We start from the raw sequence: 17,598 nt of genomic DNA, 5'->3' as shown, positions 1-17,598 counted from the left end.
CTTGGGAAGGTTCCAGGGTTTCACAAACTCAGGCTTAGAGCCCTGTCAGGTACAACAGATGTATGGCTATTGTACAGGGCGATGTCACCATGCACCTGATTTATTGGCCATAACGTGTGGCTCGTTCTGGACGAGAGAGAGGCGCCCATACGAGGCTGTGCTGCTCCTGGTCAAGATAATATGAAAAAATCTCCAATATGTGCTGCTTCAGTGACAAAATACTCTTCAAATTGCTCTAAGGTAGGTCTGAACAAATTCCTAGCAGCGTGTGAAAAAGAAACGAGGCGAAACTTGCTTAGAGCAGGGATGTGTCACAACGTGTCAGGGATGGCAATTTCTAGAGCAAAAAGCTGCAAAAGGTTGTTATTTTGGTTTATGAATTGCTTGTCCAGAAGCAGAGAACCCCGGCGGTAGCCTTGTGTCTCGGCCCGGGCGCAGAACTAGTAACTGTAAACATTAGGTTTGTCTTGGTTTCATTTCATCGCACAGGCTGAGTATATTTTATGGGCTTTTGTGAAAGACGTGATTTATGCTTTGAGACTCCTGGAAAAGCTCACGGCTTTTAAAAATAATTTCTGAAAATGAATTTCTTTTTAGGGTCAGTGACTTTAGCTCAGGAAGACGCAGGCCTTGTCAGCAACAGGGATTTGGATGTTTTCCTCTTCCTTAGAAATCATTGATTCTTTTGAAATCTTTAGAGAGGTATTAGCTATGTAAAACTGCACATCTTCTTATCGTTTACGTACTTGTGCTCCTGTCGTCCAGTGGTTATCTTAGTGCCTTAGCTGTGGCCGGCTAGCAATAGACATGGGTTGATTGAATTTCAGGGAGCCTGCAAGTATTTCCCCAGATGGAAGCAGCAGGCTGAGCTGGAGATCCAGAACGAGGGCCTCACAGATGTTCTGACATCTGTATACGACGTGAAAAGATCGACATACCCATCGCCGCACATAGTCACCATTTTGTGTAACTATAGTGTGACAGCATTTAAGATCTATCCTCTTAGAGAATTTCAAGTATACAGTAGCGTATTGTTAACCAGAGGCACATCGCTGTGCATTGGGTCTCCAGAACTTATCCTTCCTGCGTAACTGAAACTGTGGACCCGACAAACATCTCTCTATCTCCCCCTTGCCCCCAGTCCCTGGCGACCACTGTGCTGCTCTCTGCTTCTCTGAGTTGGACTGTTTTAGATTCCACATCTAAGTGAGATCATGCAGTATTTGTCCTTCTGACTAGATTTGTTTTTGAGCATAATGTCCTCCAGCTCTGTCCACGTTGTTGCTAACAACAGGATTTCCTTCCTTTTTGAGGCTAGATGATGTTCTATTGTGTATATGCACCACGTCTTCTCGATCGGTTCATCCACAGAAGGACATTTAGGCTGTTCCCGTGTCTTGGCTATTGTGAATGATGCTGCAGTGAACATGAAGGTACAGATATCTCTTTGAAATTCTGATTTTAAATCCTTTGGATAAATACCCAGAAGTGGGATTGCTGGACCATAAGGCGGTTCCATTTCTAATTTTTCGAGGCACCTCCGTACTGTTTTCCATAGCGGCTGCACCAACTTACATTTCTACCAACAGTGTACAAGGGTTCCCTTTTCTTCACATCCTTGCAAACATTCATAAGCTTTTGCTTTTTTGGTAATAGCCATTCTGAGAGGTGTGAGGTGATAATCTCGTTGTGGTTTTTATTTATTTATTTTTGGCTGCATTGGATCTTCGTTGCTGCGCACAGGCTTTTTCTAGTTGCAGCGAGCGGGGGCTACTCTTCGTTGCGGTGCGCGGGCTTCTCTCTGCAGTGGTTTCTCTTGTTGCAGAGTACGGGCTCTAGGCGCGCGGGCTTCAGTAGTTGTGGCTCGCGGGCTCCAGAGCGCAGGCTCAGTAGTTGTGGCGCACGGGCTTAGCTTCCCCACGGCACGTGAGATCTTCCTGGACCAGGGCTCGAACCCGCATCCCCTGTGTTGGCAGGCGGATTCTTAACCACTGCGCCACCCGGGAAGCCCCTCACTGTGGTTTTGATTTGCATTTCCCTGATGATTAGTGATGTTGACCATCTTTTCATGTACCTGTTGGCTATTTCTATGCCTTCTTTAGAAAAATGTCTACTCAGGTCCTGTGTCTCTTTTTTAATCTGGTTATTTACTTGTTGCTGTTGAGTTGTATGGGCTCCTTGTATATTTTGGAGAGTAACCCCTCATCAGCTGTGCGGTCTGCACATACTTTCTCCCATGCCGTAGGTTGCCACCTTTTCACTGTGTTGACGGTTTCCTTGGCTCTGAAGAGGTTTCCCGGTTGATGCCACCCACTTGGCTACGTTTGCTGGCCAGCTCTTCATCCCTCCACCACACACCCACTAATCAGGATTTCTGAGGATCTCTCTCTCTCTTTTTTTTTAACATCTTTATTGGAGTATAATTGCTTTACAATGGTGTGTTAGTGTCTGCTGTATAATAAGGTGAATCAGCTATACATATACTTATATCCCCATATCCCCTCCCTCTTGCGTCTCCCTCCCACCCTCCCTATCCCACCCCTCTAGGTGGTCACAAAGCACCGAACTGATCTCCCCGTGCTATGCGGCTGCTTCCCACTAGCTATCTATTTTACACTTGGTAGTGTATATATGTCCATGCCACTCTCTCACTTCGTTCTGAGGATCTCTTGAAAGCAGTGGGCTCTGGTTTCACTTCTTTCTTTGAAAGGATCCCTTCCTCCCTAGCAGTAGAGTCTAAAAGGATTCAGGGCCAATAAGCTCTTCAGCTCAGAATGCCATCCACCTTGCCGTTGGCCAACCCCAGGGTAAAAGGGGAGGGAGGGCAAGGAGTTGCCCCAGAGACTCTGGGTCTGTATAAGGACTGGTCAGCCGCCACTTCCTAGCCCCCAGAGTTAGGCAACTACTCCCATTCATCCAGGGGCTCAGAGTTTTATTATTTGGAGAAATTGAACCAGGGAGACTCCAGACTGGCAACCAGGTGCATGGGAGGAAGAAGTAAGGCGCAGTTAGGACCAGCCAGTTAGGACCCAGGCAGTTAGGACCAACCTACCAGCCTTCCCCGCTCCCTGCTGCTGCAGAAAGGAGCATCCGGCGTTGTACCCTTGGGGCGGGAGCCCAGAGCATCCTACTCTGGAGACACTGAACTATACAGAAAAAGAGGTACAGATCTTCATCTCTGGGGGTTTCTGATTAAAGAACACAAATGCCACCAAATATGGAAGCAGTTTTCTAGGGACGAGCCCACCTTTGATAAACCATCTTCCCTTCACTCACTGAACTGCCAAAAGGTTTTTTAGTGGCTTATTCAGTTGAATGGACAACCAAGAACATTATGGGATGCTTCTAATATGATAGAAAGAGGTAAAAACAAGTGAAATGCTAAAAGGACCTCAAGAAGAAACAGAGACAATGGAAGGAGTGGAAGAAAATTACCAAAGAAATGACAAGCTCTTCATAGTAACGAGATAAAGTACTACAGCTTTAAGGTACAGGAAAGGGATTTCCCTTGTGGTCCAGTGGGTAAGAAAGACTCCGTGCTCCCAATGCAGGGGGTCTGGGTTCGATCCCTGGCCAGGGAACTAGATCCTGCACGCATGCCGCAACTAAGAAGTCCACCTGCTGCAACTAAACATGCTGCAGTGAAGATGCCACGTGCCGCAACTAAGACCTGGTGCGGACAAGATAATAAATAAATAAATAAAATTTAAAAAATCCATTAAAAGAAAGAAAAAAAAAAGCACAGGAAAACTATAAATAAATTCAGCGAACAGGAAAGAGAATAATGAACACGCAGATAAGAGAAAAGTTGAAAGAATTCGCCCAGAGAGTCTGCAGACACAGAGAGGTGCTCAGAGAGAGACTAGCAAGACCAGAGGGGCACCTGGGAGCCCAGTCGCAGACTCTGTCTCAGAAATACGAAGGCAAGGAGTGAATAATCAAAGAAATAATTAAGGAAGTTTCGCAGAACTGAAAGATTCAGACGAGTTTTGAGACTGAAAGGGGCCCTTTCAATGCCCCCACCTGGTGTGAATTTCAGAATATTAGGGGTGAAGGTCCTAAACGATTCCAGAGAGAAAAAACCCACAAAGTTGGGACTTCCCTGGCAGTCCAGTGGTTAAGACTTCACCTTCCAATGCAGGGGGTGTGGGTTTGATCCTTGGTCGGGGAGCTAAGATCCCACATGCCTTGGGGCCAAAAAAACCAGAACATAAAACAGAAGCAATATTGTAACAAATTCAATAAAGACTTTAAAAATGCTCCACATTAAAAAAAAAAAAATCTTAAAAAAACCCACAAACCACAGAGTTGTGCGCAAGGGATTGAGGTCAGAGGCTCCTCAAATCGTCAAAACCGTCATGGAATCAGTGTCCCACATCCAACCAAACTATTATATTAGTCACGCGAGAGTGTCGAAAAAGACATTCACAGACATTGACGACCTCACAAAAGCTATTTCTCTTGTATTCTTCCTTAGCAAGCCATTGGCAGATGCTTCCCACCCAATGAGGGGTGAGCCAGGCCAGAGGAGATCACAGTCTTTCCGGAGAAATGGCTGTGAAGCCCCTGGAGACTTGTGGCTTACGGGCGTGGCTATATCAATAGCTCCTTGGGAACAATGGGACATATTTTATAGGGCCATTGGAGGTGAGGACACATTTCAAAGAAAAAGGAATGTATAAAACCGTAGACAGTTATTAACTCTAGGAAAAAAAGTGACCTAAGAAAGGAAATATATATAATCGTAGTATAGATTTATTGCGCTGTCCAAATGATAGCTGCGAGACGAGAGTGGCTATTTAAATTTTAATTAATTAGAATGAAACAAAATTCAGTTCCTCATCTGCATCAGTCACAAAAGCTGACCGCCACCTATGTCTAGTATTAGCTCGGATATAGAACATTTCCATCAACGCAGGAAGTTCTCTGGGACAGCGCTAGCATGGAACTTTGGGTCAGCAGAGACAAATATTTATCATAATGATGAAAACACTAAGCATGGCTGTAATATAAAGTTGTGCTGTATCTGTCTGGGGAAGATGGAGGAGGGCAAAGGGTATTGGAGAGCTGAAATCCTCATCTGTAATGTCATGTCGTCACGATGTCAGCGTGTTGGAGACTGAATCGGGAGCTCTCTGCATATGCTCCTTGCACAGAACCAGAATTGAAAACTAAACGAACTGAAGTGGCGACCCCTCGGATTGGAGGTTGAGGCGGGGGAGGGTAGAGACCTAATTTAAAAGAAATGCAAAAAACTTTACATATTTAATGCATAATGTCCCCCAGGTTTGTTAGGGGAGACACTGACTGAAACCACCCACCCTGGCTAGGCACCACAGTAACCACTTATGCATGAGTTATCTTTCAACAGGAGGTCCTAGTAAGGAACGCGGAACTAACAAGCCACGACCGACCGGAAGAATCCGGGAAACGTCAAAAGGAGAGAGGAGACTCCAGTCCATATGTCCTACCAACCTCCCAGAATCCTCCTCGCCGGAATCCATCTTGGCTGAGAGATGTGCACGCCACCAGGAAGGACCCTGAGTCAGAGTGATTGGCCAGAGACACCCTAGAAAGTAATCCCATCACCATAAAACCCGAGACTGTGAGCCACGTGGCAGAGCACTCCTCCTGGGTTCCTTTACCCGCTGCTTTCCCAACAAAGTCTCCTGCTTTGTCAGCACATGTGTCTCCTAGGACAATTCATTTCCAAGTGTTAGACAAGAGCCCACTCTCGGGCCCTGGAAGGGGTTCCCCTTCCTGTAACAGGTTCGTCCATGATGTCACAAATGACAGTATTGCCTTATTTTTAAAGGCTGAAAACATCCCATCACATATACGTATGTGTATAAATACATACATATGACATATACAACTATATATATATATCTATTCATTCATTGAAAAATGAATGTGAATAATGCCCTCAATGAACTTGGGAGTGCAGATAGCTCTTGGAGATCCTGAATTCATTTCCTTTGGGTAAATTCCTAGAAGTGGAATTGCTGGATCATTTGGTGGTTCTATTTTTAAGTTTTTGAGGCACCTCCATACTGCTTTCCATAGCAGCTGCACCAATTTACATTCCTACCAACAGTGCACAAGGGTTCCCTTTTCTCTACATCCTCAGCAGCACTTATCTTTTTTTTGGTTTGTTTTGATAATAGCGGGACTAACAGGTATGAGATAATATCTCATGGTGGTTTTGATTTGAATTTCCCTGGTGATTAAGTGATGTTGAACACCTTTTCATACATCTGTAGGCCATTTTTTAAAACAAATTTACTTTGGCTACGTTGGATCTTAGTTGCGGCATGTGGGATCTTACTTGCGGCGCGCAGGCTTCTCTTTAGTTGTGGCGCGCGGGATCCAGAGCACGTTTGAGGCACACAGGCTCTACAGTTGAGGCGCATGGGCTCAGTAGTTGCGGTGCTCGGGCTTAGTTGCCCTGCAGCACGTGGGATCTTAGTTCCCTGACCAGGGATTGAACCCGCATCCCCTGCATTTGGAAGGCAGATTCTTTACCACTGGACCACCAGAGAACTTGCTGTAGGCCATTTGTATGTCTTCTTTGGAGAAATGAGTATTCAGTTCCTTTGCCTTTTTTTTTTTTAATACAGCAGTGTTAATTATATTTATCGTGTTGTGCATTACATCCCCGGTACTTGTTTATTTTGTAACTGGAAGTGTGTACCTTTGGAAGGCCTTCATCCAATGTCCCCTCCCCCACCCCCATCTCTGTAACCACAATCAGATGTCATTTTCTATGACTTTGTTTGTTTCTTTTTGAAGTATCATTGATCTACGACACTATGTTGCTTCCTGGTGTACAACATAGTGATTCAGTATTTCCATACATTTCAAAATGATCCCCGTGACAAGTCTAGTTATGACGTGTCGCCTACGAAAACGTTAGGTCGTTGTTGACTGTATCCCCTACTCTGTACATTTCATCCCTGAGAATTAAGTAATTATTCTTCATTTCTTTGGGTGTGATAACAGGACTGCGGCTATTACGAAAAAAATCAGTCCTTGCCTTTTAGTGATGCATCCTGAAATGTTTACGGAGGAAACGATACAGTGTTTGGGGTTAGCTTCAAAATAAAGGCCTGGGAGGAGGATGTGGGGGAGGGGAAGCAGATGGCCTGCAGTGGAAGCAAGGTCAGCGATGAGGTGATAACTGTTGAAACTGAGTAACTGGCACATAAGGATTTCTGATATTTGTCTTTCTACTTTTGCATATGTTTATTAAAACTTCCTCCAATAAGAAGCATTAAAAATTTCCATGATGTCACCTGGGCAGATAAAACAGTAATTCATTGCCACTTATTTCCAGATCAGCGGCTAAGACTAGGGATCTAGGAAATCGGGGTACAGGACAGATGCCCTTGACAGAGAGGACTTCCTGGCATTGTCTGAAGAGAAGCAGACCTCTGGCCAGGGCAGTACGCTCCCGGGGCCCTGGGCAGGCAGCCTGCTCAGCCAGTTCTTGGTGTGCTTTGCTAAATGTCCTCCCAGTCCTGAAATGCAAGGAAAAAGGTTCGCTTTGAAACATGATGGAGATAATTTTAGGATAATAAACAAAGGCATCGTGATATTAATGTAAAGAATGAGAACTGGAATTTGCACCCATTTGGGTAATTTTCTTGACTTCTCTGAGTTCAGATTTTCCAATCTGTGAAATGAGAGGGTTGGACAAGATCCATGGCTATCAATCTTTATTCTATTTAATATTGATCTATTTAATATCTGTATGTCAGTCTTTGCTCCTCAAAAAAAAAACATAAAATATTTTAAAGTAATCACATTTCCTCAGGAAAAATACAATCATAAACCTACTTACCAAATTTAATTTGAAAGATGAGCCACAGGTGGGTTAAGGGAGCTTGCTTTCTAGTGGGATAGTCATGGCTCTGCATTCATTTATTATTATACTTTGGTTTTTGTGTAGAAGTGGCTGTAAAACCCAGATTCCAGGATATGATTAGCTTGTCATTTGAAAATTTCAAGTTTAAATCTCTATTGCACATCAATTCCATATATTTTTCTTATTACAAAGTCCCAGGACTCATGCTCTTAAATAAACTGTGAATCAGTCACAGCTCCAGTTTGAAGACGAAAACATCTGTGCATCTGAGGCCTTGCGTTGCTTTTCTCCACTGAGCCAGTCATTTTCTCTTTTTCCTTTTCTTTTTCTTTTTTTTTGGCTGCATTGGGTCTTCATTGTTGCACGCAGGCTTTAGTTGCGGCAAGCGGGGGCTACTCTTCTTTGCGGTGCACGGGCTTCTCGTTGCGGTGGCTTCTCTTGTTGCGGAGCACAAGCTCTAGATGCACGGGCTTCAGTAGTTATGGCACGTGGGCTCAGTAGTTGTGGCGCGCGGGCTCAGTAGTTGTGATGCACAGGCTTAGTTGCTCCGCGGCACGTGGGAATCTTCCCGGACCAGGGTTTGAACCTGCGTCCCCTGCATTGGCAGGCGGATTCTTAACCACTGCACCACCAGGGAAGTCCCTGAGCCACAGTCTTGCAATTATTCTCTGAGAAACTGTCTTGGGTGGAAAAGCAGTCACGTCAGCCTTTGTTTTCTCACGCGTACAAGATTTCATGTTTTCTTTGTGTTGCTATGATTTTGCCATAACAGAGAAGTTTGTCTTCACAGTTTAGTTTTAGTCAGCTCCTAGCTGTGTGCCCAAAGGAGCTGAAAATAGGGACTCAAACATGCTTGTACACCAATGATCAGAGCGTTGTTCACAGTATCCAGGAACAAGGAAACAACCCAAGTGTCCCCCAATGGATGAATGGACAAACTAAGTGAGGTCCATCCTTACAAGGGAATATGATTCAGCCCTAAAAAGGGAGGAAATTCTGACACCTGCTATAGCTGGGATGAACCTTGAGGACATTATGCTCAGGGAAATAAGCCAGATACAGAAGGACAAATACTATATGATTCCACTTACACGAGGACCTAGAGTGATCAACTTCATACAGACAGGAAGTAGGTTCCCAGGGCTGGGGGAGGGGAGGGGGAGTTAGTGTTGAATGGGGACAGAGTTTCAGTTTGTTAAGATGAAAAAGTTCTAGAGATGGATGGTAGGGAAGGTTGCCCAACAACGTAAATGTACTTAAAGCTGCTGAGCTGTACACTTTAAAATGGCTAAAATGGTAAATCTTATGGGTCTTTTACCACAATAAAAAATCATGAATAAATAAAAATTAAGCTTAGCTCATTCATTGGACTCTAGCACTTCTTGATTGGAGGGTGTGTGGAAGATTCTGGAAGAGGGACTGGAGATTTTTCTGTGGCCATTTTTAGACAACAGCCTGCCACCTTTGCATTAACTTGTTTGTAACATTGATAGACAGTAGCTCCCTCACAGTAGAAATACACTGAGTATAACATTCAATGGTTTGTTGCTCAGAACAGTCTTGCTTTTAATTTAGAGTCTAACAGCGGGCCGGGGGAACAGCTGACAGAATCCCGTCCTCTGAAGGATACTCATCTACTAGTTGAGAACGTGTTGGCTCCATTGGGTAGGATCCTGGCTGAATTAGCTAACCAGACAGTGGAGAGCATGGCCTGCATTTTTTGGGACGTGCAGAGGTGAGGAAGGGTCCGTGAGCCTGAAAGAGATGGAGGCCTGTCGACTCCGAGGCAGAGGTCAGCATGTGCCCAGGACAGGCCTGGAGGGGGCTGGGGGGGGGGGACAGGGACAGCCTGGAAGTGGGCCCCACGGAGAGGCCCGACCTCAGCAGGGAGGGAGTGGGTGGGAGGACGTCCTCGATGGAACCACCAGCAGGTACAAAACCACCTGCAGTCCCGACACCTGCTGTGCGGGGTCCCAAGAACACGGAGTTGCCAGGTTTGAAAGAGGTTCCAGGACATCTTCTCCCTGAAATGCAAAGCCCCAGTGGAGGTCTGTGAGGAAGGTGTTTTCCTTCATGCTTCTCCGCATGTGTTCCTGTGAACCCTCCATGTGACGGGAAGGGAGCAGGGTGCCCTTCTCCAGCAGCCCGAGAGGGAGGGTTATTCACTTGAGCAGAGCTTCTCCTACTCATGCTGCAAACCAGAGGACACCAGCTCTCGAGCCATGGCGGTATAGTTTTGTTATTCTGGGCCTGGACAATATGTTAAGGGAAAAAACTGGGCTCAAAATATGGCACATGTGGCCATGTTTCAATTATGTGAGCAAAGGCAGACAGGGAAGGGATGGAAGGTAAGACAGGCAGCAAAACCAGACAGGACACACGGACACAGACTCCCCTGCGTGCCAGCGTCCTTATTAGTCTTTTAAAAGTAACTTTTTCTGATAAAATGAGATTGAAGATTCACAACAGCTAAGTGTAATGCCTGCTCTTCAACTGGATTCCGAACCAGGGAGAGAAGAACTCTGCAACTTATTCTCAAATGGCTCGGAAGATAATCACAGAGAAGGATAGACAATGAGTGCCTTGGGGTGAATGGCAAAGAGGACTTCTTTGTGCTCCGCTTGCAACTTTCCTGTAAGTTTGAACATTTTCAAATAACTTTAAAAAGTTAAAATTAATCCAACCCACTCTGAGACACATTGTGTCCACGTGCCCACTCCAGCTGGTGTGGAAATCTTGGGTGGCTTTGCACGTGTGACAGATGAGCTTTAACTGACCCATTACTGTTCGTTGATCAGAGTCACTTATGACCAGTGGGATTGGAGGTGAGTTGAGAAGAGCAGGCATTTTAGAAGCTGTTGAATTATGAAATTTTCACTCCTAAAAGAACAGGCTTTGGCCCCTGAGTGTCAACATGGCCCTGCGGTGAAGCATGTCACAGTACAGGCTTGGAGGCATGTTTGTGTCTTGTTCAGACCCTCCAGTTAAGGAGGGCTCTGTGGGCACTCAGCCCCCTTCTCAGTCACCGCCTGTTTCAAGCCAGGTGGACATCTTTAGAACAGAGCAGAGCATGGATGTGCAGTGTTCCAACCCCAGCGCATCCATCTGGAAGTCTCTGGAAATGACTAGAAATTGGTGCTGGCACTACCTCTGGAGACTTGTATATCAGGCTCTAAGGACTATAAGTGGCACTGCCAACATCCAGCTTGAGTGCTTCTCCTCATGTCAGACCCAGAATCCCGGCCTTCTTCACACCTCACAGACACAAATTTGTGTTAGTAAAGTATTGCCAGCTAACAAGCTGCCCAACACTTAGTGGGTTAAAACAATAAGCATTTAGTGTCTCAGCGTCTGTGGGTTAGAAGCTCGGGAGGGGCTTAGCTGGGTGAGTCTCCCTCAGGTTCTCCCGGGAGCTTGCAGTCAAGATATGGGTTGGGAGAGGGAAGGATTGGGAGTTTGGGATTAGCAGATGTAAGCTTTTATATATAGGATGGATAAACAACAAGGTCCTACTATAGCACAGGGAGCTATATTCACTATCCTATGATAAACCGTAATGGAAAAGAATATTAAAAAAAGAATGTGTATATATGTATAACTGAATCACTTTGCTGTACAGCAGTAAATAACATAACATATCATTGTAAATCAACTATACTTCAATTAAAACAATAAGTTGTGGAAACAGAAAGAGATGGGGGCAGCCTCACTGAAGGCTCTACTTCCAAGACAGCACCTGGTCCAGCTTGCCAGTGCGAGGATTCAGTCCTCTGTAACCTGATGCTCTGACATCTGGGGCCCCCATGACCCTGGACGGACTGCCTGCCCCAGGTAGCCAGTTCCTAGAGAGAGTAAACCTTTGTCCACTTGTGAGTGCACTTCACAAGTGCAAACCGGCCAATGTAGGGCCCACAGCCCTGTCATCACCTCCTCTATCAGGTTCTCACACCCCAGGCCACTCTCCACCTGCCCTAGTCACTCAGGACCAGGTCCCAACAATGAGGGGCGGCCCCTCTGCCCCAGAAGCAGCTGAAACTATTCACACCAGCCAGTCCTGCACCTGTCGCCGCTGCCCCACCCATTTCTTCCTGCAGAAACCACAGGCCTGGCGCCCCCCTCTCCGCCCCAGACCTCCTGACTTGCCCTGGTGCTTCCCCTGTGGCCCTCCTGTGGTGGGGCACGCCCGCTCCTCTTGGGATCTAGCCTGACTGTCCATCTCCTGAAGACACTCACTGCGTGTTGTCGCAGACCTCGGCGAGGGCATAGCTGGAGGCCTCACCCGCTTAGATCTTGTTCACATTGCGGCCGATGGTGTGGCCGGGCGGCACATGGCGAGCTCTGAACAAGGTGTCAGTGTTTCTGGATTTTCTTTCAGGCTCATCATGCCTTAGAACCTTGGCTCTCAGATGAGTTCTTTGTATCAGAAGAGATTTACTACCCTAAGTATACCTGTATCTCAATTTAATGAAAATGTTAAGGACGCTTTGATGGTCCTGCGCCAGTGTAATTTTAAATAAAATGTCTTCGTTCTTTGGCAGCACACACGGCCCTGCAATTTTACCGTCGGGAGGCACTTAGGCGGAATGCTCTTTACAATATTGTCTTTACAACACTGGCTTGTTTTACTGCGCTTTTTTTTTTCCCCCGAGTAAACAAAAAAAAAAAGTTTTATGGAGATCTTTGAGGCGAAGTCTCATTTATGTTGCTAGAAATTAAACCCGGGCTGACTGTAGATTATAAAGTGATGTGCTTTAGGGGAAACGCCAGGCTTTGGAGTGACACAGGAGCTCTGAATTTGAATGCTAGCTGTGCGCTGACCAGCTGTCAAATTGCTAACCCTCTTCCTGTGTCCACTCTCCGCATCGGTCCAGCGTGGGGACTGACATTTGCATCACGGGGCTGCCGTGAGAAGTAAGGGAGTAAAAGCCTGGGTAGCACAGAGTGTAATACCTGATAGAAAGTGAATGCTCAGTAAAGAGTAGCTCTCATTTTCCACCACGGCGTTGCTATACTCCAGCACTTCATTATTTTAGGTGACTTTGAACAGAAGTGTAATTACATCTTTCCAAAGCATAGTTCGCTTGGAGATTTAACGCTTGAGCCGAGCTTCGGGAAGAGGAGCTCTCCTTGGCCATCCCGGCGGCTCACGTCTCTGCAAGGCCTTCTGGAGCTCTTGCAATTTGGCCTCCTGCTTCCCGCAATGGACTGGCTGCCAAGCACACTCTTAATTGTCTAACCTTTTAAAATGATTAAAATGATGATGAGGATAATGCATAAAAATAGTATCAGTAGAATGTTAACAGCATATTAATACTCGGGGTTGCGATATTGTTTGCTGTTAAAAAAAGTTTTTTTGGCCTATGAACTTAGCAAAATGCTACAGACATTTCGTGGGAATAATCATCATCTGAAACGTCTCAGCTTATTCAACGTGTTTGTGTCACCAAAGCAAAGACCTCGAGGGCCACGTGGACCAGGACTGTGCCTTCAGGCTGGGGAGCATTTGGCCCACCTGGCGGATGAATTTGGTGAAGGTCACTGATTGACCCAAAGTCACACAGTTAGATAGGGCGGGGCTGGGACCCAAACCTGTCTCTGAGCAGTGCTTGACCACGAGAACACACTTTTGTTTTTTTAAATTTTATTGAAGTATAGTTGATGTACAATGTTGTGTTCATTTCTGCTGTACAGCAAAGGGATTGTTATACATACATACACATGTACATGTACGTCCTTTTTCATATCCTTTTCCATATGGTTTATCACAGGATATTGAATAGAGTTCCCTGTGCTCTACAGTAGGACCTTGTTGTTTATCCATTCTGTGTATGAGTTTGCATCTGCTCATCCCAAACTCCCAATCCTTCCCTCCACCCTGCCCTTGGCAACCACATGTCTGCTCTCTATGCCTGTGAGCCTGTTTCTGTTTTGTAGGTATGTTCATTTGTGTCGTATTTTATTTTTTATTTTATTTTTTTTGCGGTACGCGGGCCTCTCACTGTTGTGGCCTTTCCTGTTGCGGAGCACAGGCTCCGGGCGCGCAGGCTCAGCGGCCGTGGCTCATGGGCCCAGCCGCTCCGCAGCATGTGGGATCCTCCCGGACCGGGGCATGAACCCGTGTCCCCAGCATCGGCAGGTGGACTCTCAACCACTGCGCCACCAGGGAAGCCCATGTGTCGTATTTTAGATTCCACATATAAGTGATATCATATGGCATTTGCCTTCTATGAGAACACATCTTAAACTTCACTTTCCTTTGAGTGTTGAGAGCAAGCGTGGATACCTGTGACTACTGCTTAACCTGCCATGGACAGTATGAATATGGTTTTACTGAAGAATAACAGAGCATCTCTATAGTGTACCTGGAAATGATGAGGACGCAGGCCATTTTGTATTGGACATAGTCCAGTTTTTAGTAAAAAAGAAAAAATCAGTCCTTCATTGTAAAGAGCTTTATGACAAAAAGAAGAAAAGGTAACCACTGATGAATGCAAGCCTGCACGTGTGGAATCAGCTTTCTGGAGCTTCCCTCTCCACAGCACCTGCCTCCAACCCCCGTGTGTCCCGTCCGCCTCGGCTGGTCCTGCACCCCTGCGCCTCCAGGTCCACGCTCGGCAAGGACTCCTCTCTCCATGAGGTCCTGGTTTCTACATTAGGTTATAAATGCACCTCCGAGGCCTGGGAGCACAACACAGGCCTTGGGCACAGGGTCCTCCCCAGGGTGGGGCGCTGGCGGGGCCTCGGCACGTGCCCCTGGGCTCCGGAGCAGCACGCTGAGCCTGGGCCCAGTGGGGCTGCGTCGCTCACAGCCTGCAGGGCAGCTGCGTGTCGCAGCTGCGCAGCCGGCTCTTGCTGCTGCAGGGGAAGACAGCGCTTGTCGGGGGCCAGGCGAAGCGTTGGCCTGACCTGGTGACTGCCGCTGACGGTGGGTTTGCCCCCATGTGAAGGCCGCGTGTCCCAGACCGTGCTGGGGCCTGCAGCAGGTGAGACCCTCTGAGGAGGCCTGGCCCGGCAGGGCATCTTAGCCCCCCAGCCAGGGTTCTGGGGAGGAGGGCCGTCCAGCAGCTGCTGCCGTGTGGCCTCGACTCCAGCGCAAGGCGTGGACTATGTTGCGTGGAGGAGGACAGACAGAGGGAAGGGCTCCTGGCAGCTCCCGCAGAAGCTTCAGCTCGGGAGTCTCAGCTGCACCCAATGTAGGGGAGCAAGCGCCTTCCCTAAGCGAGCGGCCACCAGCCAAGGGCCGTCACGGCTCGAAACAGCTCCTGAGCCACCCTGCGGCCGATGTCACGGGCAGAGCTGACACTCAGTGGGCATCCAGCCCCAGAGACACAGGGCTCAGTAGGGGAGAGATACGGGGTCTCAGATCTGTGGGCCGGGAGAGAAAGGTACTCCAGCCAGCCTGTTTACTGGGCCTGCCCTAGCAGATTTGCAAAGTTTGCAAGATGGAAGGCGGAAGTGTCCCGGGTACCACTTTCTGAAAGGGAGAGTTTGCCCAGGTAAAACACCCCATCGCTTCGGATGGCGTGAGATTACACTCCTGATAGGAACTGAGGGCTCCCGGCGTGGACTCTGGACGTCCATCTTTGTGAACCCCAAGGCTCCTCTACCCGCCTCTTAAATGCCATCGAACTCCTTCTGTGGGCTCTGGTCTGTTACCTTGATTTGCGCTCACCTCACAGGACTTTCTGGTTTCCCTTTTGATTTCTGCTTTGACCCAGGGGCTATTAAGAAGTTAATTTCCACATTGGTTAAGTTTCCCAATTTTTCGCTTTCATGGGTTTCTGACTTCATTCCATTGTGGTTGGCGAACCACTTGGTACGATTTCTGTCTTTCTGTTGCAGGACCCGGCATGGACTCCATGTGCCCCTGGGAGGAGTGGGTGCTCCGATGCGGGGGATGGGCATGCCCCAGAGTCTGTGAGGTCAGTTGCTGAGAGTGGTCTTTAAATCTTCTTTCCTTGTTGACCTTCTGTCTAGCTGTTCTAGCCAGTATTCAAAACGGGTATTTGAAGTCTACAACTATTATTGTCAAATTGTTAATTTCTCCCTTCATTTCTGTCAGTTTTTGCACATCCTGATTCTTTTGGACGTTAATCTTGCAAAGCGATTTAATGTTTGTCCTCTAACGTCCCCTGGAATATGATAATGGAAGAGGAGTGTATGTTCAGATTAAGGGCGTTTTACTGTTGCCATTTTATTAATGAATGTTATGGACTGTGTCTCCTCCGCCCAGATTCATATGCTGAATCCTAACCCCCAATGTGATGGTGTTGGGAGGTGGGGCTTTTGGGAGGTGATGAGGTCATGAGGTGGAGCCCTCATGAATGGGATGAGGGTCCTTATAAAAGAGACCCCAAGAGCTCCCTCATCCCATCCCCCAAGTGAGGACACAGAGGGAAGGCACTAGCTATGAACCAGGAAGTGAGTTCTCACCTGACACCAAATCTGCCAGGCCTTGATCTGGAACTCCCAGCCTCCTGACTGGGAAATAAATTTCTGTTGTCTATAAGCCACCCAGTCTGTGACATTCTGTCAAAGCAGCCTGAACTAAGACAATAAAGCTTCTTTTTCTGAAAGAAATTGATCATTAAAATTATTATACACATAGAAAGTATATTAAACATATATCAACATTTTAAAGAATAATACAAAGCAAACACCCCTGGGAAGGCCATGCAGGTTGAGAAACAATGCTGCCAGTAACTTTGAATCTTCCCTCCAAGGTCTTCTCCCATCAGTAACTACTATCCCCCCTTTTTGTGTGAAAATTTTCTGTATATTTCTTTATAGTTTTACTCATTGGAATTTTCTTGGTGTTTTATTATTGGAGAATCTAAATGGGATCACTTAATCACATTGCATGAGTTCTAGTGAATTGTACCAGACAGTGTGTCAGGCATGATTTGGGACAGTAAAAGGAAGGAGTGAATTTCCAGCCTTGGGTGTACAGCGGCCTTGGTGTTAATTTAATGAATATTCTCTTGGGACCCACTCCAGCGTCTCCGGAGGCAACAGTTACATGGCTCACCAGCAGCCCCAGGGTGATCTCAAAGGAGAGGGGGTGTATCCTCTGGGGACGTCAAGGAACAGACCCATCAAATGTAAGCCTGCTGCCCTGCAACTCAGCCACGATGCCTTAGGGTGTCTTTCCTGCAGAAAGAACTCATTCCTGTGTGTGAGAATGTGATTGCAGCAGAATTTGTAACATCAACAAAATGGTGTTAACCTAAGTGCCAAACAACAGGGGAATGGTGAGATAATAAATGACGGCCCAGGAGGGACATAGCCCTGTAGACACCTTGATTTTAGCCCAGTGAGACTTCTGGCCTGCAGAGCTGTAAGATAGTAAATTTGTGTTGTTTAAGCCACTAAGATTGTGGTGATGCGTTACAGCAATGATAGGAAACTAAGACAGATAGATAGATATGTTCTTAGCCAATTTAGAAAATTCGAAATATACCCAGCAGATGGAGGCAGCACACCTTAATTACCAACAAAGCTGATATTGGAGAACTAGTTAAATGGGCTTTCCTGCTCCTCACTCCTGGCCTGGACCTTGGAAGAGTTTATTTGGGGCAAAATCTGAGACCTCAGAGTAGAGTCACTTACTAAGGGCACATACTGGATATTACCAATATTTTAAATCTTTGCTCATCTGACAGGTTTAAAAAAGTGATGATTTGTAAAATCTGTAAAATTTAAAAATTGATAAAATTTGTGTATTTTTGATG

The sequence above is a fragment of the Grampus griseus genome (assembly GCF_964374135.1).
Source record: "Grampus griseus genome assembly, chromosome: 9".
NCBI lineage: Eukaryota > Metazoa > Chordata > Mammalia > Artiodactyla > Delphinidae > Grampus > Grampus griseus.
This window is presented reverse-complemented; position numbering follows the sequence as displayed.